At 41.9% G+C, this 21,544-nt stretch overlaps 35 non-coding genes across 35 annotated transcripts; all 35 read left to right on the forward strand.

Annotated features, from left to right (window-relative positions):
* The first annotated feature begins 82 nt into the window (after nt 1-82).
* Nucleotides 83-294, forward strand: LOC134025526 (small nucleolar RNA U3). The gene has a single exon (XR_009931043.1). It is a non-coding gene; the product is annotated as a small nucleolar RNA U3 (small nucleolar RNA).
* A 406-nt stretch (nt 295-700) lies between these two features.
* Nucleotides 701-913, forward strand: LOC134025637 (small nucleolar RNA U3). Its single transcript, XR_009931151.1, has one exon. It is a non-coding gene; the product is annotated as a small nucleolar RNA U3 (small nucleolar RNA).
* A 406-nt stretch (nt 914-1,319) lies between these two features.
* Nucleotides 1,320-1,531, forward strand: LOC134025585 (small nucleolar RNA U3). The gene has a single exon (XR_009931101.1). It is a non-coding gene; the product is annotated as a small nucleolar RNA U3 (small nucleolar RNA).
* Nucleotides 1,532-1,937: 406 nt separating this feature from the next.
* Nucleotides 1,938-2,149, forward strand: LOC134025562 (small nucleolar RNA U3). The gene has a single exon (XR_009931078.1). It is a non-coding gene; the product is annotated as a small nucleolar RNA U3 (small nucleolar RNA).
* A 406-nt stretch (nt 2,150-2,555) lies between these two features.
* LOC134025805 (small nucleolar RNA U3) lies at nt 2,556-2,767 on the forward strand. The gene has a single exon (XR_009931311.1). It is a non-coding gene; the product is annotated as a small nucleolar RNA U3 (small nucleolar RNA).
* A 406-nt stretch (nt 2,768-3,173) lies between these two features.
* On the forward strand, nt 3,174-3,385 carry LOC134025600 (small nucleolar RNA U3). Its single transcript, XR_009931115.1, has one exon. It is a non-coding gene; the product is annotated as a small nucleolar RNA U3 (small nucleolar RNA).
* Nucleotides 3,386-3,791: 406 nt separating this feature from the next.
* Nucleotides 3,792-4,003, forward strand: LOC134025541 (small nucleolar RNA U3). The gene has a single exon (XR_009931057.1). It is a non-coding gene; the product is annotated as a small nucleolar RNA U3 (small nucleolar RNA).
* Nucleotides 4,004-4,409: 406 nt separating this feature from the next.
* LOC134025806 (small nucleolar RNA U3) lies at nt 4,410-4,621 on the forward strand. Its single transcript, XR_009931312.1, has one exon. It is a non-coding gene; the product is annotated as a small nucleolar RNA U3 (small nucleolar RNA).
* Nucleotides 4,622-5,027: 406 nt separating this feature from the next.
* LOC134025542 (small nucleolar RNA U3) lies at nt 5,028-5,239 on the forward strand. Its single transcript, XR_009931058.1, has one exon. It is a non-coding gene; the product is annotated as a small nucleolar RNA U3 (small nucleolar RNA).
* Nucleotides 5,240-5,645: 406 nt separating this feature from the next.
* LOC134025734 (small nucleolar RNA U3) lies at nt 5,646-5,858 on the forward strand. The gene has a single exon (XR_009931245.1). It is a non-coding gene; the product is annotated as a small nucleolar RNA U3 (small nucleolar RNA).
* Nucleotides 5,859-6,264: 406 nt separating this feature from the next.
* On the forward strand, nt 6,265-6,476 carry LOC134025527 (small nucleolar RNA U3). The gene has a single exon (XR_009931044.1). It is a non-coding gene; the product is annotated as a small nucleolar RNA U3 (small nucleolar RNA).
* Nucleotides 6,477-6,882: 406 nt separating this feature from the next.
* On the forward strand, nt 6,883-7,095 carry LOC134025735 (small nucleolar RNA U3). Its single transcript, XR_009931246.1, has one exon. It is a non-coding gene; the product is annotated as a small nucleolar RNA U3 (small nucleolar RNA).
* Nucleotides 7,096-7,501: 406 nt separating this feature from the next.
* LOC134025528 (small nucleolar RNA U3) lies at nt 7,502-7,713 on the forward strand. Its single transcript, XR_009931045.1, has one exon. It is a non-coding gene; the product is annotated as a small nucleolar RNA U3 (small nucleolar RNA).
* A 406-nt stretch (nt 7,714-8,119) lies between these two features.
* Nucleotides 8,120-8,332, forward strand: LOC134025736 (small nucleolar RNA U3). Its single transcript, XR_009931247.1, has one exon. It is a non-coding gene; the product is annotated as a small nucleolar RNA U3 (small nucleolar RNA).
* Nucleotides 8,333-8,738: 406 nt separating this feature from the next.
* On the forward strand, nt 8,739-8,950 carry LOC134025529 (small nucleolar RNA U3). The gene has a single exon (XR_009931046.1). It is a non-coding gene; the product is annotated as a small nucleolar RNA U3 (small nucleolar RNA).
* Nucleotides 8,951-9,356: 406 nt separating this feature from the next.
* LOC134025530 (small nucleolar RNA U3) lies at nt 9,357-9,568 on the forward strand. The gene has a single exon (XR_009931047.1). It is a non-coding gene; the product is annotated as a small nucleolar RNA U3 (small nucleolar RNA).
* A 406-nt stretch (nt 9,569-9,974) lies between these two features.
* On the forward strand, nt 9,975-10,187 carry LOC134025744 (small nucleolar RNA U3). The gene has a single exon (XR_009931254.1). It is a non-coding gene; the product is annotated as a small nucleolar RNA U3 (small nucleolar RNA).
* Nucleotides 10,188-10,593: 406 nt separating this feature from the next.
* On the forward strand, nt 10,594-10,805 carry LOC134025535 (small nucleolar RNA U3). The gene has a single exon (XR_009931051.1). It is a non-coding gene; the product is annotated as a small nucleolar RNA U3 (small nucleolar RNA).
* A 406-nt stretch (nt 10,806-11,211) lies between these two features.
* On the forward strand, nt 11,212-11,423 carry LOC134025601 (small nucleolar RNA U3). Its single transcript, XR_009931116.1, has one exon. It is a non-coding gene; the product is annotated as a small nucleolar RNA U3 (small nucleolar RNA).
* A 406-nt stretch (nt 11,424-11,829) lies between these two features.
* LOC134025602 (small nucleolar RNA U3) lies at nt 11,830-12,041 on the forward strand. Its single transcript, XR_009931117.1, has one exon. It is a non-coding gene; the product is annotated as a small nucleolar RNA U3 (small nucleolar RNA).
* Nucleotides 12,042-12,447: 406 nt separating this feature from the next.
* LOC134025519 (small nucleolar RNA U3) lies at nt 12,448-12,659 on the forward strand. Its single transcript, XR_009931036.1, has one exon. It is a non-coding gene; the product is annotated as a small nucleolar RNA U3 (small nucleolar RNA).
* A 406-nt stretch (nt 12,660-13,065) lies between these two features.
* Nucleotides 13,066-13,278, forward strand: LOC134025638 (small nucleolar RNA U3). The gene has a single exon (XR_009931152.1). It is a non-coding gene; the product is annotated as a small nucleolar RNA U3 (small nucleolar RNA).
* Nucleotides 13,279-13,684: 406 nt separating this feature from the next.
* LOC134025537 (small nucleolar RNA U3) lies at nt 13,685-13,896 on the forward strand. Its single transcript, XR_009931053.1, has one exon. It is a non-coding gene; the product is annotated as a small nucleolar RNA U3 (small nucleolar RNA).
* A 406-nt stretch (nt 13,897-14,302) lies between these two features.
* On the forward strand, nt 14,303-14,515 carry LOC134025728 (small nucleolar RNA U3). The gene has a single exon (XR_009931239.1). It is a non-coding gene; the product is annotated as a small nucleolar RNA U3 (small nucleolar RNA).
* Nucleotides 14,516-14,921: 406 nt separating this feature from the next.
* Nucleotides 14,922-15,134, forward strand: LOC134025548 (small nucleolar RNA U3). Its single transcript, XR_009931064.1, has one exon. It is a non-coding gene; the product is annotated as a small nucleolar RNA U3 (small nucleolar RNA).
* A 406-nt stretch (nt 15,135-15,540) lies between these two features.
* LOC134025563 (small nucleolar RNA U3) lies at nt 15,541-15,752 on the forward strand. Its single transcript, XR_009931079.1, has one exon. It is a non-coding gene; the product is annotated as a small nucleolar RNA U3 (small nucleolar RNA).
* Nucleotides 15,753-16,158: 406 nt separating this feature from the next.
* LOC134025534 (small nucleolar RNA U3) lies at nt 16,159-16,370 on the forward strand. Its single transcript, XR_009931050.1, has one exon. It is a non-coding gene; the product is annotated as a small nucleolar RNA U3 (small nucleolar RNA).
* A 406-nt stretch (nt 16,371-16,776) lies between these two features.
* On the forward strand, nt 16,777-16,989 carry LOC134025552 (small nucleolar RNA U3). Its single transcript, XR_009931068.1, has one exon. It is a non-coding gene; the product is annotated as a small nucleolar RNA U3 (small nucleolar RNA).
* Nucleotides 16,990-17,395: 406 nt separating this feature from the next.
* Nucleotides 17,396-17,608, forward strand: LOC134025549 (small nucleolar RNA U3). The gene has a single exon (XR_009931065.1). It is a non-coding gene; the product is annotated as a small nucleolar RNA U3 (small nucleolar RNA).
* A 406-nt stretch (nt 17,609-18,014) lies between these two features.
* LOC134025561 (small nucleolar RNA U3) lies at nt 18,015-18,226 on the forward strand. Its single transcript, XR_009931077.1, has one exon. It is a non-coding gene; the product is annotated as a small nucleolar RNA U3 (small nucleolar RNA).
* Nucleotides 18,227-18,632: 406 nt separating this feature from the next.
* LOC134025586 (small nucleolar RNA U3) lies at nt 18,633-18,845 on the forward strand. Its single transcript, XR_009931102.1, has one exon. It is a non-coding gene; the product is annotated as a small nucleolar RNA U3 (small nucleolar RNA).
* A 406-nt stretch (nt 18,846-19,251) lies between these two features.
* LOC134025550 (small nucleolar RNA U3) lies at nt 19,252-19,464 on the forward strand. Its single transcript, XR_009931066.1, has one exon. It is a non-coding gene; the product is annotated as a small nucleolar RNA U3 (small nucleolar RNA).
* A 406-nt stretch (nt 19,465-19,870) lies between these two features.
* On the forward strand, nt 19,871-20,082 carry LOC134025810 (small nucleolar RNA U3). Its single transcript, XR_009931316.1, has one exon. It is a non-coding gene; the product is annotated as a small nucleolar RNA U3 (small nucleolar RNA).
* Nucleotides 20,083-20,488: 406 nt separating this feature from the next.
* On the forward strand, nt 20,489-20,701 carry LOC134025642 (small nucleolar RNA U3). Its single transcript, XR_009931156.1, has one exon. It is a non-coding gene; the product is annotated as a small nucleolar RNA U3 (small nucleolar RNA).
* A 406-nt stretch (nt 20,702-21,107) lies between these two features.
* LOC134025808 (small nucleolar RNA U3) lies at nt 21,108-21,319 on the forward strand. The gene has a single exon (XR_009931314.1). It is a non-coding gene; the product is annotated as a small nucleolar RNA U3 (small nucleolar RNA).
* Nucleotides 21,320-21,544: the final 225 nt, after the last annotated feature.

Consider the following 21,544-nt stretch of genomic DNA (forward strand, 5'->3'; position numbering starts at 1 on the left):
GACCATTCAATTGGCTTTGGAACCCAGTGGTGCGTATGTGCTCCTCAAGATATAAAGCCAGGTTGTTCCCAGTCCAACAACCAAGACTATACTTTCAGGGATCATTTCTATAGTTTATTTTTGAGAAATGTGTTTCTAAGGAGTGGTCTCACTATCCATGATGAAGATGCAGATGTTCCTTTCTGAGCAGGAATCTGGTGGAAAGGTGTGGCTGTGTTCACTGTCCTACCACCATTGATGACTGTTCCAAGTTCTTGAATGGAACTTGGACGAAAGGATTATGTTCTGAGTGGATTTACATTGATTGTTCAAGCAAAGTAAGTCACAGTAATGTTTGCATCTGTCTCATGATGCGCTGGAATGTGCAATTTGCGACGCTGCTGGGATGTGGAGGGATTGCAATAACGGCCTTGATGTTGATTAATACTTATATCCGTGCCAAGTTTAGCTGAATTTGGTTCTCTGTATGCAAGGAATCCACGGATACAAATGAACAATTTAGTTCTCTATGAAAAATGTTGTCATGTGGAAGATTTCAGAACTCTGCGTGAAATGTCTTTGACCAAGAGACACATTCCACGTGTCGCAGCTTTAGCATAATTGATTGTTACAGATGTCGACCATTCAATTGGCTTTGGAACCCAGTGGTGCGTATGTGCTCCTCAAGATAAAAGGCCAGGTTGTTCCTAGTCCAACAACCAAGACTATACTTTCAGGGATCGTTTCTATAGGTTGTTCTTTGAGAAATGTGTTTCTAAGGAGTGGTCTCACTATCCATGATGAAGATGCAGATGTTCCTTTCTGAGCAGGAATCTGGTGGAAAGGTGTGGCTGTGTTCACTGTCCTACCACCATTGATGACTGTTCCAAGTTCTTGAATGGAACTTGGACGAAAGGATCATGTTCTGAGTGGATTTACATTGATTGTTCAAGCAAAGTAAGTCACAGTAATGTTTGCATCTGTCTCATGATGCGCTGGAATGTGCAATTTGCGACGCTGCTGGGATGTGGAGGGATTGCAACAACGGCCTTGATGTTGATCAATACTTATATCCGTGCCAAGTTTAGCTGAATTTGGTTCTCTGTATGCAAGGAATCCTCGGATACAAATGAACAATTTAGTTCTCTATGAAAAATGTTGTCATGTGGAAGATTTCAGAACTCTGCGTGAAATGTCTTTGACCAAGAGACACATTCCACGTGTTGCGGCTTTAGCATAATTGATTGTTACAGATGTCGACCATTCAATTGGCTTTGGAACCCAGTGGTGCGTATGTGCTCCTCAAGATATAAAGCCAGGTTGTTCCCAGTCCAACAACCAAGACTATACTTTTAGGGATCATTTCTATAGTTTATTTTTCAGAAATGTGTTTTTAAGGAGTGGTCTCACTATCCATGATGAAGATGCAGATGTTCCTTTCTGAGCAGGAATCTGGTGGAAAGGTGTGGCTGTGTTCACTGTCCCACCACCATTGATGACTGTTCCAAGTTCTTGAATGTAACTTGGACGAAAGGATCATGTTCTGAGTGGATTTACATTGATTGTTCAAGCAAAGTAAGTCACAGTAATGTTTGCATCTGTCTCATGATGCGCTGGAATGTGCAATTTGCGACGCTGCTGGGATGTGGAGGGATTGCAATAACGGCCTTGATGTTGATCAATACTTAGATCCGTGCCAAGTTTAGCTGAATTTGGTTCTCTGTATGCAAGGAATCCACGGATACAAATGAACAATTTAGTTCTCTATGAAAAATGTTGTCATGTGGAAGATTTCAGAACTCTGCGTGAAATGTCTTTGACCAAGAGACACATTCCACGTGTTGCGGCTTTAGCATAATTGATTGTTACAGATGTCGACCATTCAATTGGCTTTGGAACCCAGTGGTGCGTATGTGCTCCTCAAGATATAAAGCCAGGTTGTTCCCAGTCCAACAACCAAGACTATACTTTCAGGGATCATTTCTATAGTTTATTTTTCAGAAATGTGTTTTTAAGGAGTGGTCTCACTATCCATGATGAAGATGCAGATGTTCCTTTCCGAGCAGGAATCTGGTGGAAAGGTGTGGCGGTGTTCACTGTCCTACCACCATTGATGACTGTTCCAAGTTCTTGAATGGAAATTGGACGAAAGGATCATGTTCTGAGTGGATTTACATTGATTGTTCAAGCAAAGTAAGTCACAGTAATGTTTGCATCTGTCTCATGATGCGCTGGAATGTGCAATTTGCGACGCTGCTGGGATGTGGAGGGATTGCAATAACGGCCTTGATGTTGATTAATACTTATATCCGTGCCAAGTTTAGCTGAATTTGGTTCTCTGTATGCAAGGAATCCACGGATACAAATGAACAATTTAGTTCTCTATGAAAAATGTTGTCATGTGGAAGATTTCAGAACTCTGCGTGAAATGTCTTTGACCAAGAGACACATTCCACGTGTCGCAGCTTTAGCATAATTGATTGTTACAGATGTCGACCATTCAATTGGCTTTGGAACCCAGTGGTGCGTATGTGCTCCTCAAGATAAAAGGCCAGGTTGTTCCCAGTCCAACAACCAAGACTATACTTTCAGGGATCATTTCTATAGTTTATTTTTGAGAAATGTGTTTCTAAGGAGTGGTTTCACTATCCATGATGAAGATGCAGATGTTCCTTTCTGAGCAGGAATCTGGTGGAAAGGTGTGGCTGTGTTCACTGTCCTACCACCATCGATGACTGTTCCAAGTTCTTGAATGGAACTTGGATGAAAGGATCATGTTCTGAGTGGATTTACATTGATTGTTCAAGCAAAGTAAGTCACAGTAATGTTTGCATCTGTGTCATGATGCCCTGGAATGTGCAATTTGCGACGCTGCTGGGATGTGGAGGGATTGCAACAACGGCCTTGATGTTGATCAATACTTATATCCGTGCCAAGTTTAGCTGAATTTGGTTCTCTGTATGCAAGGAATCCACGGATACAAATGAACAATTTAGTTCTCTATGCAAAATTTGGTCATGTGGAAGATTTCAGAACTCTGCGTGAAATGTCTTTGACCAAGAGACACATTCCACGTGTTGCGGCTTTAGCATAATTGATTGTTACAGATGTCGACCATTCAATTGGCTTTGGAACCCAGTGGTGCGTATGTGCTCCTCAAGATATAAAGCCAGGTTGTTCCCAGTCCAACAACCAAGACTATACTTTCAGGGATCATTTCTATAGTTTATTTTTCAGAAATGTGTTTTTAAGGAGTGGTCTCACTATCCATGATGAAGATGCAGATGTTCCTTTCTGAGCAGGAATCTGGTGGAAAGGTGTGGCTGTGTTCACTGTCCCACCACCATTGATGACTGTTCCAAGTTCTTGAATGTAACTTGGACGAAAGGATCATGTTCTGAGTGGATTTACATTGATTGTTCAAGCAAAGTAAGTCACAGTAATGTTTGCATCTGTCTCATGATGCGCTGGAATGTGCAATTTGCGACGCTGCTGGGATGTGGAGGGATTGCAATAACGGCCTTGATGTTGATCAATACTTAGATCCGTGCCAAGTTTAGCTGAATTTGGTTCTCTGTATGCAAGGAATCCACGTATACAAATGAACAATTTAGTTCTCTATGCAAAATTTTGTCATGTGGAAGATTTCAGAACTCTGCGTGAAATGTCTTTGACCAAGAGACACATTCCACGTGTCGCGGCTTTAGCATAATTGATTGTTACAGATGTCGACCATTCAATTGGCTTTGGAACCCAGTGGTGCGTATGTGCTCCTCAAGATATAAAGCCAGGTTGTTCCCAGTCCAACAACCAAGACTATACTTTCAGGGATCATTTCTATAGTTTATTTTTGAGAAATGTGTTTCTAAGGAGTGGTTTCACTATCCATGATGAAGATGCAGATGTTCCTTTCTGAGCAGGAATCTGGTGGAAAGGTGTGGCGGTGTTCACTGTCCTACCACCATTGATGACTGTTCCAAGTTCTTGAATGGAAATTGGACGAAAGGATCATGTTCTGAGTGGATTTACATTGATTGTTCAAGCAAAGTAAGTCACAGTAATGTTTGCATCTGTCTCATGATGCGCTGGAATGTGCAATTTGCGACGCTGCTGGGATGTGGAGGGATTGCAATAACGGCCTTGATGTTGATTAATACTTATATCCGTGCCAAGTTTAGCTGAATTTGGTTCTCTGTATGCAAGGAATCCACGGATACAAATGAACAATTTAGTTCTCTATGAAAAATGTTGTCATGTGGAAGATTTCAGAACTCTGCGTGAAATGTCTTTGACCAAGAGACACATTCCACGTGTCGCAGCTTTAGCATAATTGATTGTTACAGATGTCGACCATTCAATTGGCTTTGGAACCCAGTGGTGCGTATGTGCTCCTCAAGATAAAAGGCCAGGTTGTTCCCAGTCCAACAACCAAGACTATACTTTCAGGGATCATTTCTATAGTTTATTTTTGAGAAATGTGTTTCTAAGGAGTGGTTTCACTATCCATGATGAAGATGCAGATGTTCCTTTCTGAGCAGGAATCTGGTGGAAAGGTGTGGCTGTGTTCACTGTCCTACCACCATCGATGACTGTTCCAAGTTCTTGAATGGAACTTGGATGAAAGGATCATGTTCTGAGTGGATTTACATTGATTGTTCAAGCAAAGTAAGTCACAGTAATGTTTGCATCTGTGTCATGATGCCCTGGAATGTGCAATTTGCGACGCTGCTGGGATGTGGAGGGATTGCAACAACGGCCTTGATGTTGATCAATACTTATATCCGTGCCAAGTTTAGCTGAATTTGGTTCTCTGTATGCAAGGAATCCACGGATACAAATGAACAATTTGGTTATCTATGCAACGTTTTGTCATGTGGAAGATTTCATAACTCTGCGTGAAATGTCTTTGACCAAGAGACACATTCCACGTGTCGCGGCTTTAGCATAATTGATTGTTACAGATGTCGACCATTCAATTGGCTTTGGAACCCAGTGGTGCGTATGTGCTCCTCAAGATATAAAGCCAGGTTGTTCCCAGTCCAACAACCAAGACTATACTTTCAGGGATCATTTCTATAGTTTATTTTTGAGAAATGTGTTTCTAAGGAGTGGTCTCACTATCCATGATGAAGATGCAGATGTTCCTTTCTGAGCAGGAATCTGGTGGAAAGGTGTGGCGGTGTTCACTGTCCTACCACCATTGATGACTGTTCCAAGTTCTTGAATGGAAATTGGACGAAAGGATCATGTTCTGAGTGGATTTACATTGATTGTTCAAGCAAAGTAAGTCACAGTAATGTTTGCATCTGTCTCATGATGCGCTGGAATGTGCAATTTGCGACGCTGCTGGGATGTGGAGGGATTGCAATAACGGCCTTGATGTTGATTAATACTTATATCCGTGCCAAGTTTAGCTGAATTTGGTTCTCTGTATGCAAGGAATCCACGGATACAAATGAACAATTTAGTTCTCTATGAAAAATGTTGTCATGTGGAAGATTTCAGAACTCTGCGTGAAATGTCTTTGACCAAGAGACACATTCCACGTGTCGCAGCTTTAGCATAATTGATTGTTACAGATGTCGACCATTCAATTGGCTTTGGAACTCAGTGGTGCGTATGTGCTCCTCAAGATAAAAGGCCAGGTTGTTCCCAGTCCAACAACCAAGACTATACTTTCAGGGATCGTTTCTATAGGTTGTTCTTTGAGAAATGTGTTTCTAAGGAGTGGTCTCACTATCCATGATGAAGATGCAGATGTTCCTTTCTGAGCAGGAATCTGGTGGAAAGGTGTGGCTGTGTTCACTGTCCTACCACCATTGATGACTGTTCCAAGTTCTTGAATGGAACTTGGACGCAAGGATCATGTTCTGAGTGGATTTACATTGATTGTTCAAGCAAAGTCAGTCACAGTAATGTTTGCATCTGTCTCATGATGCGCTGGAATGTGCAATTTGCGACGCTGCTGGGATGTGGAGGGATTGCAATATCGGCCTTGATGTTGATCAATACTAATATCCGTGCCAAGTTTAGCTGAATTTGGTTCTCTGTATGCAAGGAATCCACGGATCCAAACAAACTATTTGGTTATCTATGCAACGTTTTGTCATGTGGAAGATTTCATAACTCTGCGTGAAATGTCTTTGACCAAGAGACACATTCCACGTGTCGCGGCTTTAGCATAATTGATTGTTACAGATGTCGACCATTCAATTGGCTTTGGAACCCAGTGGTGCGTATGTGCTCCTCAAGATATAAAGCCAGGTTGTTCCCAGTCCAACAACCAAGACTATACTTTCAGGGATCATTTCTATAGTTTATTTTTGAGAAATGTGTTTCTAAGGAGTGGTCTCACTATCCATGATGAAGATGCAGATGTTCCTTTCTGAGCAGGAATCTGGTGGAAAGGTGTGGCTGTGTTCACTGTCCTACCACCATTGATGACTGTTCCAAGTTCTTGAATGGAACTTGGACGAAAGGATTATGTTCTGAGTGGATTTACATTGATTGTTCAAGCAAAGTAAGTCACAGTAATGTTTGCATCTGTCTCATGATGCGCTGGAATGTGCAATTTGCGACGCTGCTGGGATGTGGAGGGATTGCAATAACGGCCTTGATGTTGATTAATACTTATATCCGTGCCAAGTTTAGCTGAATTTGGTTCTCTGTATGCAAGGAATCCACGGATACAAATGAACAATTTAGTTCTCTATGAAAAATGTTGTCATGTGGAAGATTTCAGAACTCTGCGTGAAATGTCTTTGACCAAGAGACACATTCCACGTGTCGCAGCTTTAGCATAATTGATTGTTACAGATGTCGACCATTCAATTGGCTTTGGAACTCAGTGGTGCGTATGTGCTCCTCAAGATAAAAGGCCAGGTTGTTCCCAGTCCAACAACCAAGACTATACTTTCAGGGATCGTTTCTATAGGTTGTTCTTTGAGAAATGTGTTTCTAAGGAGTGGTCTCACTATCCATGATGAAGATGCAGATGTTCCTTTCTGAGCAGGAATCTGGTGGAAAGGTGTGGCTGTGTTCACTGTCCTACCACCATTGATGACTGTTCCAAGTTCTTGAATGGAACTTGGACGCAAGGATCATGTTCTGAGTGGATTTACATTGATTGTTCAAGCAAAGTCAGTCACAGTAATGTTTGCATCTGTCTCGTGATGCGCTGGAATGTGCAATTTGCGACGCTGCTGGGATGTGGAGGGATTGCAATATCGGCCTTGATGTTGATCAATACTAATATCCGTGCCAAGTTTAGCTGAATTTGGTTCTCTGTATGCAAGGAATCCACGGATCCAAACAAACTATTTGGTTATCTATGCAACGTTTTGTCATGTGGAAGATTTCATAACTCTGCGTGAAATGTCTTTGACCAAGAGACACATTCCACGTGTCGCGGCTTTAGCATAATTGATTGTTACAGATGTCGACCATTCAATTGGCTTTGGAACCCAGTGGTGCGTATGTGCTCCTCAAGATATAAAGCCAGGTTGTTCCCAGTCCAACAACCAAGACTATACTTTCAGGGATCATTTCTATAGTTTATTTTTGAGAAATGTGTTTCTAAGGAGTGGTCTCACTATCCATGATGAAGATGCAGATGTTCCTTTCTGAGCAGGAATCTGGTGGAAAGGTGTGGCTGTGTTCACTGTCCTACCACCATTGATGACTGTTCCAAGTTCTTGAATGGAACTTGGACGAAAGGATTATGTTCTGAGTGGATTTACATTGATTGTTCAAGCAAAGTAAGTCACAGTAATGTTTGCATCTGTCTCATGATGCGCTGGAATGTGCAATTTGCGACGCTGCTGGGATGTGGAGGGATTGCAATAACGGCCTTGATGTTGATTAATACTTATATCCGTGCCAAGTTTAGCTGAATTTGGTTCTCTGTATGCAAGGAATCCACGGATACAAATGAACAATTTAGTTCTCTATGAAAAATGTTGTCATGTGGAAGATTTCAGAACTCTGCGTGAAATGTCTTTGACCAAGAGACACATTCCACGTGTCGCAGCTTTAGCATAATTGATTGTTACAGATGTCGACCATTCAATTGGCTTTGGAACTCAGTGGTGCGTATGTGCTCCTCAAGATAAAAGGCCAGGTTGTTCCCAGTCCAACAACCAAGACTATACTTTCAGGGATCGTTTCTATAGGTTGTTCTTTGAGAAATGTGTTTCTAAGGAGTGGTCTCACTATCCATGATGAAGATGCAGATGTTCCTTTCTGAGCAGGAATCTGGTGGAAAGGTGTGGCTGTGTTCACTGTCCTACCACCATTGATGACTGTTCCAAGTTCTTGAATGGAACTTGGACGCAAGGATCATGTTCTGAGTGGATTTACATTGATTGTTCAAGCAAAGTCAGTCACAGTAATGTTTGCATCTGTCTCATGATGCGCTGGAATGTGCAATTTGCGACGCTGCTGGGATGTGGAGGGATTGCAACAACGGCCTTGATGTTGATCAATACTAATATCCGTGCCAAGTTTAGCTGAATTTGGTTCTCTGTATGCAAGGAATCCACGGATCCAAACAAACTATTTGGTTATCTATGCAACGTTTTGTCATGTGGAAGATTTCATAACTCTGCGTGAAATGTCTTTGACCAAGAGACACATTCCACGTGTCGCGGCTTTAGCATAATTGATTGTTACAGATGTCGACCATTCAATTGGCTTTGGAACCCAGTGGTGCGTATGTGCTCCTCAAGATATAAAGCCAGGTTGTTCCCAGTCCAACAACCAAGACTATACTTTCAGGGATCATTTCTATAGTTTATTTTTGAGAAATGTGTTTCTAAGGAGTGGTCTCACTATCCATGATGAAGATGCAGATGTTCCTTTCTGAGCAGGAATCTGGTGGAAAGGTGTGGCTGTGTTCACTGTCCTACCACCATTGATGACTGTTCCAAGTTCTTGAATGGAACTTGGACGAAAGGATTATGTTCTGAGTGGATTTACATTGATTGTTCAAGCAAAGTAAGTCACAGTAATGTTTGCATCTGTCTCATGATGCGCTGGAATGTGCAATTTGCGACGCTGCTGGGATGTGGAGGGATTGCAACAACGGCCTTGATGTTGATCAATACTAATATCCGTGCCAAGTTTAGCTGAATTTGGTTCTCTGTATGCAAGGAATCCACGGATCCAAACAAACTATTTGGTTATCTATGCAACGTTTTGTCATGTGGAAGATTTCATAACTCTGCGTGAAATGTCTTTGACCAAGAGACACATTCCACGTGTCGCGGCTTTAGCATAATTGATTGTTACAGATGTCGACCATTCAATTGGCTTTGGAACCCAGTGGTGCGTATGTGCTCCTCAAGATATAAAGCCAGGTTGTTCCCAGTCCAACAACCAAGACTATACTTTCAGGGATCATTTCTATAGTTTATTTTTGAGAAATGTGTTTCTAAGGAGTGGTCTCACTATCCATGATGAAGATGCAGATGTTCCTTTCTGAGCAGGAATCTGGTGGAAAGGTGTGGCTGTGTTCACTGTCCTACCACCATTGATGACTGTTCCAAGTTCTTGAATGGAACTTGGACGAAAGGATTATGTTCTGAGTGGATTTACATTGATTGTTCAAGCAAAGTAAGTCACAGTAATGTTTGCATCTGTCTCATGATGCGCTGGAATGTGCAATTTGCGACGCTGCTGGGATGTGGAGGGATTGCAATAACGGCCTTGATGTTGATTAATACTTATATCCGTGCCAAGTTTAGCTGAATTTGGTTCTCTGTATGCAAGGAATCCACGGATACAAATGAACAATTTAGTTCTCTATGAAAAATGTTGTCATGTGGAAGATTTCAGAACTCTGCGTGAAATGTCTTTGACCAAGAGACACATTCCACGTGTCGCAGCTTTAGCATAATTGATTGTTACAGATGTCGACCATTCAATTGGCTTTGGAACCCAGTGGTGCGTATGTGCTCCTCAAGATAAAAGGCCAGGTTGTTCCTAGTCCAACAACCAAGACTATACTTTCAGGGATCGTTTCTATAAGTTGTTCTTTGAGAAATGTGTTTCTAAGGAGTGGTCTCACTATCCATGATGAAGATGCAGATGTTCCTTTCTGAGCAGGAATCTGGTGGAAAGGTGTGGCTGTGTTCACTGTCCTACCACCATTGATGACTGTTCCAAGTTCTTGAATGGAACTTGGACGAAAGGATCATGTTCTGAGTGGATTTACATTGATTGTTCAAGCAAAGTCAGTCACAGTAATGTTTGCATCTGTCTCATGATGCGCTGGAATGTGCAATTTGCGACGCTGCTGGGATGTGGAGGGATTGCAACAACGGCCTTGATGTTGATCAATACTTATATCCGTGCCAAGTTTAGCTGAATTTGGTTCTCTGTATGCAAGGAATTCACGGATCCAAACGAACTATTTGGTTATCTATGCAACATTTTGTCATGTGGAAGATTTCATAACTCTGCGTGAAATGTCTTTGACCAAGAGACACATTCCACGTGTCGCGGCTTTAGCATAATTGATTGTTACAGATGTCGACCATTCAATTGGCTTTGGAACCCAGTGGTGCGTATGTGCTCCTCAAGATATAAAGCCAGGTTGTTCCCAGTCCAACAACCAAGACTATACTTTCAGGGATCATTTCTATAGTTTATTTTTGAGAAATGTGTTTCTAAGGAGTGGTCTCACTATCCATGATGAAGATGCAGATGTTCCTTTCTGAGCAGGAATCTGGTGGAAAGGTGTGGCTGTGTTCACTGTCCTACCACCATTGATGACTGTTCCAAGTTCTTGAATGTAACTTGGACGAAAGGATCATGTTCTGAGTGGATTTACATTGATTGTTCAAGCAAAGTAAGTCACAGTAATGTTTGCATCTGTCTCATGATGCGCTGGAATGTGCAATTTGCGACGCTGCTGGGATGTGGAGGGATTGCAACAACGGCCTTGATGTTGATCAATACTTATATCCGTGCCAAGTTTAGCTGAATTTGGTTCTCTGTATGCAAGGAATCCACGGATACAAATGAACAATTTAGTTCTCTATGAAAAATGTTGTCATGTGGAAGATTTCAGAACTCTGCGTGAAATGTCTTTGACCAAGAGACACATTCCACGTGTTGCGGCTTTAGCATAATTGATTGTTACAGATGTCGACCATTCAATTGGCTTTGGAACCCAGTGGTGCGTATGTGCTCCTCAAGATATAAAGCCAGGTTGTTCCCAGTCCAACAACCAAGACTATACTTTCAGGGATCATTTCTATAGTTTATTTTTCAGAAATGTGTTTTTAAGGAGTGGTCTCACTATCCATGATGAAGATGCAGATGTTCCTTTCTGAGCAGGAATCTGGTGGAAAGGTGTGGCTGTGTTCACTGTCCCACCACCATTGATGACTGTTCCAAGTTCTTGAATGTAACTTGGACGAAAGGATCATGTTCTGAGTGGATTTACATTGATTGTTCAAGCAAAGTAAGTCACAGTAATGTTTGCATCTGTCTCATGATGCGCTGGAATGTGCAATTTGCGACGCTGCTGGGATGTGGAGGGATTGCAATAACGGCCTTGATGTTGATCAATACTTAGATCCGTGCCAAGTTTAGCTGAATTTGGTTCTCTGTATGCAAGGAATCCACGGATACAAATGAACAATTTAGTTCTCTATGAAAAATGTTGTCATGTGGAAGATTTCAGAACTCTGCGTGAAATGTCTTTGACCAAGAGACACATTCCACGTGTTGCGGCTTTAGCATAATTGATTGTTACAGATGTCGACCATTCAATTGGCTTTGGAACCCAGTGGTGCGTATGTGCTCCTCAAGATATAAAGCCAGGTTGTTCCCAGTCCAACAACCAAGACTATACTTTCAGGGATCATTTCTATAGTTTATTTTTCAGAAATGTGTTTTTAAGGAGTGGTCTCACTATCCATGATGAAGATGCAGATGTTCCTTTCTGAGCAGGAATCTGGTGGAAAGGTGTGGCTGTGTTCACTGTCCCACCACCATTGATGACTGTTCCAAGTTCTTGAATGTAACTTGGACGAAAGGATCATGTTCTGAGTGGATTTACATTGATTGTTCAAGCAAAGCAAGTCACAGTAATGTTTGCATCTGTCTCATGATGCGCTGGAATGTGCAATTTGCGACGCTGCTGGGATGTGGAGGGATTGCAATAACGGCCTTGATGTTGATCAATACTTAGATCCGTGCCAAGTTTAGCTGAATTTGGTTCTCTGTATGCAAGGAATCCACGTATACAAATGAACAATTTAGTTCTCTATGCAAAATTTTGTCATGTGGAAGATTTCAGAACTCTGCGTGAAATGTCTTTGACCAAGAGACACATTCCACGTGTTGCGGCTTTAGCATAATTGATTGTTACAGATGTCGACCATTCAATTGGCTTTGGAACCCAGTGGTGCGTATGTGCTCCTCAAGATATAAAGCCAGGTTGTTCCCAGTCCAACAACCAAGACTATACTTTCAGGGATCATTTCTATAGTTTATTTTTCAGAAATGTGTTTTTAAGGAGTGGTCTCACTATCCATGATGAAGATGCAGATGTTCCTTTCTGAGCAGGAATCTGGTGGAAAGGTGTGGCTGTGTTCACTGTCCTACCACCATCGATGACTGTTCCAAGTTCTTGAATGGAACTTGGACGAAAGGATCATGTTCTGAGTGGATTTACATTGATTGTTCAAGCAAAGTAAGTCACAGTAATGTTTGCATCTGTGTCATGATGCCCTGGAATGTGCAATTTGCGACGCTGCTGGGATGTGGAGGGATTGCAATAACGGCCTTGATGTTGATCAATACTTAGATCCGTGCCAAGTTTAGCTGAATTTGGTTCTCTGTATGCAAGGAATCCACGGATACAAATGAACAATTTAGTTCTCTATGAAAAATGTTGTCATGTGGAAGATTTCAGAACTCTGCGTGAAATGTCTTTGACCAAGAGACACATTCCACGTGTTGCAGCTTTAGCATAATTGATTGTTACAGATGTCGACCATTCAATTGGCTTTGGAACCCAGTGGTGCGTATGTGCTCCTCAAGATATAAAGCCAGGTTGTTCCCAGTCCAACAACCAAGACTATACTTTCAGGGATCGTTTCTATAGGTTGTTCTTTGAGAAATGTGTTTCTAAGGAGTGGTCTCACTATCCATGATGAAGATGCAGATGTTCCTTTCTGAGCAGGAATCTGGTGGAAAGGTGTGGCTGTGTTCACTGTCCTACCACCATTGATGACTGTTCCAAGTTCTTGAATGGAACTTGGACGAAAGGATCATGTTCTGAGTGGATTTACATTGATTGTTCAAGCAAAGTCAGTCACAGTAATGTTTGCATCTGTCTCATGATGCGCTGGAATGTGCAATTTGCGACGCTGCTGGGATGTGGAGGGATTGCAACAACGGCCTTGATGTTGATCAATACTTATATCCGTGCCAAGTTTAGCTGAATTTGGTTCTCTGTATGCAAGGAATCCACGGATCCAATAGAACTATTTGGTTATCTATGCAACATTTTGTCATGTGGAAGATTTCATAACTCTGCGTGAAATGTCTTTGACCAAGAGACACATTCCACGTGTCGCGGCTTTAGCATAATTGATTGTTACAGATGTCGACCATTCAATTGGCTTTGGAACCCAGTGGTGCGTATGTGCTCCTCAAGATATAAAGCCAGGTTGTTCCCAGTCCAACAACCAAGACTATACTTTCAGGGATCATTTCTATAGTTTATTTTTCAGAAATGTGTTTTTAAGGAGTGGTCTCACTATCCATGATGAAGATGCAGATGTTCCTTTCTGAGCAGGAATCTGGTGGAAAGGTGTGGCTGTGTTCACTGTCCCACCACCATTGATGACTGTTCCAAGTTCTTGAATGGAACTTGGACGAAAGGATCATGTTCTGAGTGGATTTACATTGATTGTTCAAGCAAAGTAAGTCACAGTAATGTTTGCATCTGTCTCATGATGCGCTGGAATGTGCAATTTGCGACGCTGCTGGGATGTGGAGGGATTGCAACAACGGCCTTGATGTTGATCAATACTTATATCCGTGCCAAGTTTAGCTGAATTTGGTTCTCTGTATGCAAGGAATCCACAAATACAAACAAACTATTTGGTTATCTATATAACGTTTTGTCATGTGGAAGATTTCAGAACTCTGCGTGAAATGTCTTTGACCAAGAGACACATTCCACGTGTCGCGGCTTTAGCATAATTGATTGTTACAGATGTCGACCATTCAATTGGCTTTGGAACCCAGTGGTGCGTATGTGCTCCTCAAGATATAAAGCCAGGTTGTTCCCAGTCCAACAACCAAGACTATACTTTCAGGGATCATTTCTATAGGTTGTTCTTTGAGAAATGTGTTTCTAAGGAGTGGTCTCGCTATTCATGATGAAGATGCAGATGTTCCTTTCTGAGCAGGAATCTGGTGGAAAGGTGTGGCTGTGTTCACTGTCCTACCACCATTGATGACTGTTCCAAGTTCTTGAATGTAACTTGGACGAAAGGATCATGTTCTGAGTGGATTTACATTGATTGTTCAAGCAAAGTCAGTCACAGTAATGTTTGCATCTGTCTCATGATGCGCTGGAATGTGCAATTTGCGACGCTGCTGGGATGTGGAGGGATTGCAACAACGGCCTTGATGTTGATCAATACTTGTATCCGTGCCAAGTTTAGCTGAATTTGGTTCTCTGTATGCAAGGAATCCACGGATACAAATGAACAATTTAGTTCTCTATGAAAAATGTTGTAATGTGGAAGATTTCAGAACTGTGCGTGAAATGTCTTTGACCAAGAGACACATTCCACGTGTCGCGGCTTTAGCATAATTGATTGTTACAGATGTCGACCATTCAATTGGCTTTGGAACCCAGTGGTGCGTATGTGCTCCTCAAGATATAAAGCCAGGTTGTTCCCAGTCCAACAACCAAGACTATACTTTCAGGGATCATTTCTATAGGTTGTTCTTTGAGAAATGTGTTTCTAAGGCGTGGTCTCACTATCCATGATGAAGATGCAGATGTTCCTTTCTGAGCAGGAATCTGGTGGAAAGGTGTGGCTGTGTTCACTGTCCTACCACCATTGATGACTGTTCCAAGTTCTTGAATGGAACTTGGACGAAAGGATCATGTTCTGAGTGGATTTACATTGATTGTTCAAGCAAAGTCAGTCACAGTAATGTTTGCATCTGTCTCATGATGCGCTGGAATGTGCAATTTGCGACGCTGCTGGGATGTGGAGGGATTGCAACAACGGCCTTGATATTGATCAATACTTATATCCGTGCCAAGTTTAGCTGAATGTGGTTCTCTGTATGCAAGGAATCCACGGATACAAATGAACAATTTAGTTCTCTATGAAAAATGTTGTCATGTGGAAGATTTCAGAACTGTGCGTGAAATGTCTTTGACCAAGAGACACATTCCACGTGTCGCGGCTTTAGCATAATTGATTGTTACAGATGTCGACCATTCAATTGGCTTTGGAACCCAGTGGTGCGTATGTGCTCCTCAAGATATAAAGCCAGGTTGTTCCCAGTCCAACAACCAAGACTATACTTTCAGGGATCATTTCTATAGTTTATTTTTGAGAAATGTGTTTCTAAGGAGTGGTCTCACTATCCATGATGAAGATGCAGATGTTCCTTTCTGAGCAGAAATCTGGTGGAAAGGTGTGGCTGTGTTTACTGTCCTACCACCATTGATGACTGTTCCAAGTTCTTGAATGGAACTTGGACGAAAGGATCATGTTCTGAGTGGATTTACATTGATTGTTCAAGCAAAGTCAGTCACAGTAATGTTTGCATCTGTCTCATGATGCGCTGGAATGTGCAATTTGCGACGCTGCTGGGATGTGGAGGGATTGCAACAACGGCCTTGATGTTGATCAATACTTATATCCGTGCCAAGTTTAGCTGAATTTGGTTCTCTGTATGCAAGGAATCCACGGATACAAATGAACAATTTAGTTCTCTATGAAAAATGTTGTCATGTGGAAGATTTCAGAACTCTGCGTGAAATGTCTTTGACCAAGAGACACATTCCACGTGTCGCGGCTTTAGCATAATTGATTGTTACAGATGTCGACCATTCAATTGGCTTTGGAACCCAGTGGTGCGTATGTGCTCCTCAAGATATAAAGCCAGGTTGTTCCCAGTCCAACAACCAAGACTATACTTTCAGGGATCATTTCTATAGTTTATTTTTGAGAAATGTGTTTCTAAGGAGTGGTCTCACTATCCATGATGAAGATGCAGATGTTCCTTTCTGAGCAGGAATCTGGTGGAAAGTTGTGGCTGTGTTTACTGTCCTACCACCATTGATGACTGTTCCAAGTTCTTGAATGGAACTTGGACGAAAGGATCATGTTCTGAGTGGATTTACATTGATTGTTAAAGCAAAGTCAGTCACAGTAATGTTTGCATCTGTCTCATGATGCGCTGGAATGTGCAATTTGCGACGCTGCTGGGATGTGGAGGGATTGCAACAACGGCCTTGATGTTGATCAATACTTGTATCCGTGCCAAGTTTAGCTGAATTTGGTTCTCTGTATGCAAGGAATCCACGGATACAAATGAACAATTTAGTTCTCTATGAAAAATGTTGTCATGTGGAAGATTTCAGAACTGTGCGTGAAATGTCTTTGACCAAGAGACACATTCCACGTGTCGCGGCTTTAGCATAATTGATTGTTACAGATGTCGACCATTCAATTGGCTTTGGAACCCAGTGGTGCGTATGTGCTCCTCAAGATATAAAGCCAGGTTGTTCCCAGTCCAACAACCAAGACTATACTTTCAGGGATCATTTCTATAGGTTGTTCTTTGAGAAATGTGTTTCTAAGGCGTGGTCTCACTATCCATGATGAAGATGCAGATGTTCCTTTCTGAGCAGGAATCTGGTGGAAAGGTGTGGTCGTGTTCACTGTCCTACCACCATTGATGACTGTTCCAAGTTCTTGAATGGAACTTGGACGAAAGGATCATGTTCTGAGTGGATTTACATTGATTGTTCAAGCAAAATCAGTCACAGTAATGTTTGCATCTGTCTCATGATGCGCTGGAATGTGCAATTTGCGACGCTGCTGGGATGTGGAGGGATTGCAACAACGGCCTTGATGTTGATCAATACTTATATCCGTGCCAAGTTTAGCTGAATTTGGTTCTCTGTATGCAAGGAATCCACGGATACAAATGAACAATTTAGTTCTCTATGAAAAATGTTGTCATGTGGAAGATTTCAGAACTCTGCGTGAAATGTCTTTGACCAAGAGACACATTCCACGTGTCGCGGCTTTAGCATAATTGATTGTTACAGATGTCGACCATTCAATTGGCTTTGGAACCCAGTGGTGCGTATGTGCTCCTCAAGATATAAAGCCAGGTTGTTCCCAGTCCAACAACCAAGACTATACTTTCAGGGATCATTTCTATAGGTTGTTCTTTGAGAAATGTGTTTCTAAGGCGTGGTCTCACTATCCATGATGAAGATGCAGATGTTCCTTTCTGAGCAGGAATCTGGTGGAAAGGTGTGGCTGTGTTCACTGTCCTACCACCATTGATGACTGTTCCAAGTTCTTGAATGGAACTTGGACGAAAGGATCATGTTCTGAGTGGATTTACATTGATTGTTCAAGCAAAGTCAGTCACAGTAATGTTTGCATCTGTCTCATGATGCGCTGGAATGTGCAATTTGCGACGCTGCTGGGATGTGGAGGGATTGCAACAACGGCCTTGATGTTGATCAATACTTATATCCGTGCCAAGTTTAGCTGAATTTGGTTCTCTGTATGCAAGGAATCCACGGATACAAATGAACAATTTAGTTCTCTATGAAAAATGTTGTCATGTGGAAGATTTCAGAACTCTGCGTGAAATGTCTTTGACCAAGAGACACATTCCACGTGTCGCGGCTTTAGCATAATTGATTGTTACAGATGTCGACCATTCAATTGGCTTTGGAACCCAGTGGTGCGTATGTGCTCCTCAAGATATAAAGCCAGGTTGTTCCCAGTCCAACAACCAAGACTATACTTTCAGGGATCATTTCTATAGTTTATTTTTGAGAAATGTGTTTCTAAGGAGTGGTCTCACTGTCCATGATGAAGATGCAGATGTTCCTTTCTGAGCAGGAATCTGGTGGAAAGGTGTGGCTGTGTTTACTGTCCTACCACCATTGATGACTGTTCCAAGTTCTTGAATGGAACTTGGACGAAAGGATCATGTTCTGAGTGGATTTACATTGATTGTTAAAGCAAAGTCAGTCACAGTAATGTTTGCATCTGTCTCATGATGCGCTGGAATGTGCAATTTGCGACGCTGCTGGGATGTGGAGGGATTGCAACAACGGCCTTGATGTTGATCAATACTTGTATCCGTGCCAAGTTTAGCTGAATTTGGTTCTCTGTATTCAAGGAATCCACGGATACAAATGAACAATTTAGTTCTCTATGAAAAATGTTGTCATGTGGAAGATTTCAGAACTGTGCGTGAAATGTCTTTGACCAAGAGACACATTCCACGTGTCGCGGCTTTAGCATAATTGATTGTTACAGATGTCGACCATTCAATTGGCTTTGGAACCCAGTGGTGCGTATGTGCTCCTCAAGATATAAAGCCAGGTTGTTCCCTGTCCAACAACCAAGACTATACTTTCAGGGATCATTTCTATAGGTTGTTCTTTGAGAAATGTGTTTCTAAGGCGTGGTCTCACTATCCATGATGAAGATGCAGATGTTCCTTTCTGAGCAGGAATCTGGTGGAAAGGTGTGGCTGTGTTCACTGTCCTACCACCGTTGATGACTGTTCCAAGTTCTTGAATGGAACTTGGACGAAAGGATCATGTTCTGAGTGGATTTACATTGATTGTTCAAGCAAAATCAGTCACAGTAATGTTTGCATCTGTCTCATGATGCGCTGGAATGTGCAATTTGCGACGCTGCTGGGATGTGGAGGGATTGCAACAACGGCCTTGATGTTGATCAATACTTATATCCGTGCCAAGTTTAGCTGAATTTGGTTCTCTGTATGCAAGGAATCCACGGATACAAATGAACAATTTAGTTCTCAATGAAAAATGTTGTCATGTGGAAGATTTCAGAACTCTGCGTGAAATGTCTTTGACCAAGAGACACATTCCACGTGTCGCGGCTTTAGCATAATTGATTGTTACAGATGTCGACCATTCAATTGGCTTTGGAACCCAGTGGTGCGTATGTGCTCCTCAAGATATAAAGCCAGGTTGTTCCCAGTCCAACAACCAAGACTATACTTTCAGGGATCATTTCTATAGGTTGTTCTTTGAGAAATGTGTTTCTAAGGCGTGGTCTCACTATCCATGATGAAGATGCAGATGTTCCTTTCTGAGCAGGAATCTGGTGGAAAGGTGTGGCTGTGTTCACTGTCCTACCACCATTGATGACTGTTCCAAGTTCTTGAATGGAACTTGGACGAAAGGATCATGTTCTGAGTGGATTTACATTGATTGTTCAAGCAAAATCAGTCACAGTAATGTTTGCATCTGTCTCATGATGCGCTGGAATGTGCAATTTGCGACGCTGCTGGGATGTGGAGGGATTGCCACAACGGCCTTGATGTTGATCAATACTTATATCCGTGCAAAGTTTAGCTGAATTTGGTTCTCTGTATGCAAGGAATCCACGGATACAAATGAACAATTTAGTTCTCTATGAAAAATGTTGTCATGTGGAAGATTTCAGAACTCTGCGTGAAATGTCTTTGACCAAGAGACACATTCCACGTGTCGCGGCTTTAGCATAATTGATTGTTACAGATGTCGACCATTCAATTGGCTTTGGAACCCAGTGGTGCGTATGTGCTCCTCAAGATATAAAGCCAGGTTGTTCCCAGTCCAACAACCAAGACTATACTTTCAGGGATCATTTCTATAGTTTATTTTTGAGAAATGTATTTCTAAGGAGTGGTCTCACTATCCATGATGAAGATGCAGATGTTCCTTTCTGAGCAGGAATCTGGTGGAAAGGTGTGGCTGTGTTTACTGTCCTACCACCATTGATGACTGTTCCAAGTTCTTGAATGGAACTTGGACGAAAGGATCATGTTCTGAGTGGATTTACATTGATTGTTAAAACAAAGTCAGTCACAGTAATGTTTGCATCTGTCTTATGATGCGCTGGAATGTGCAATTTGCGACGCTGCTGGGATGTGGAGTGATTGCAACAACGGCCTTGATGTTAATCAATACTTAGATCCGTGCCAAGTTTAGCTGAATTTGGTTCTCTGTATGCAAGGAATCCACGGATACAAATGAACAATTTAGTTCTCTATGCAAAATTTGGTCATGTGGAAGATTTCAGAACTCTGCGTGAAATGTCTTTGACCAAGAGACACATTCCACGTGTCGCGGCTTTAGCATAATTGATTGTTACAGATGTCGACCATTCAATTGGCTTTGGAACCCAGTGGTGCGTATGTGCTCCTCAAGATATAAAGCCATGTTGTTCCCAGTCCAACAACCAAGACTATACTTTCAGGGATCATTTCTATAGGTTGTTCTTTGAGAAATGTGTTTCTAAGGAGTGGTCTCACTATCTATGATGAAGATGCAGATGTTCCTTTCTGAACAGGAATCTGGTGGAAAGGTGTGGCTGTGTTCACTGTCCTACCACCATTGATGACTGTTCCAAGTTCTTGAATGGAACTTGGACGAAAGGATCATGTTCTGAGTGGATTTGCATTGATTGTTCAAGCAAAGTAAGTCACAGTAATGTTTGCATCTGTCTCATGATGCGCTGGAATGTGCAATTTGCGACGCTGCTGGGATGTGGAGGGATTGCAATAACGGCCTTGATGTTGATCAATACTTATATCCGTGCCAAGTTTAGCTGAATTTGGTTCTCTGTATGCAAGGAATCCACGGATACAAATGAACAATTTAGTTCTCTATGCAAAATTTGGTCATGTGGAAGATTTCAGAACTCTGCGTTAAATGTCTTTGACCAAGAGACACATTCCACGTGTCGCGGCTTTAGCATAATTGATTGTTACAGATGTCGACCATTCAATTGGCTTTGGAACCCAGTGGTGCGTATGTGCTCCTCAAGATATAAAGCCAGGTTGTTCCCAGTCCAACAACCAAGACTATACTTTCAGGGATCATTTCTATAGTTTATTTTTGAGAAATGTGTTTCTAAGGAGTGGTCTCACTATCCATGATGAAGATGCAGATGTTCCTTTCTGAGCAGGAATCTGGTGGAAAGGTGTGGCTGTGTTTACTGTCCTACCACCATTGATGACTGTTCCAAGTTCTTGAATGGAACTTGGACGAAAGGATCATATTCTGAGTGGATTTACATTGATTGTTAAAGCAAAGTCAGTCACAGTAATGTTTGCATCTGTCTTATGATGCGCTGGAATGTGAAATTTGCGACGCTGCTGGGATGTGGAGGGATTGCAACAACGGCCTTGATGTTAATCAATACTTATATCCGTGCCAAGTTTAGCTGAATTTGGTTCTCTGTATGCAAGGAATCCACGGATACAAATGAACAATTTAGTTCTCTATGCAAAATTT

The sequence above is a fragment of the Osmerus eperlanus genome, chromosome 8 (genome assembly GCF_963692335.1).
Source record: "Osmerus eperlanus chromosome 8, fOsmEpe2.1, whole genome shotgun sequence".
Taxonomy (NCBI): domain Eukaryota; kingdom Metazoa; phylum Chordata; class Actinopteri; order Osmeriformes; family Osmeridae; genus Osmerus; species Osmerus eperlanus.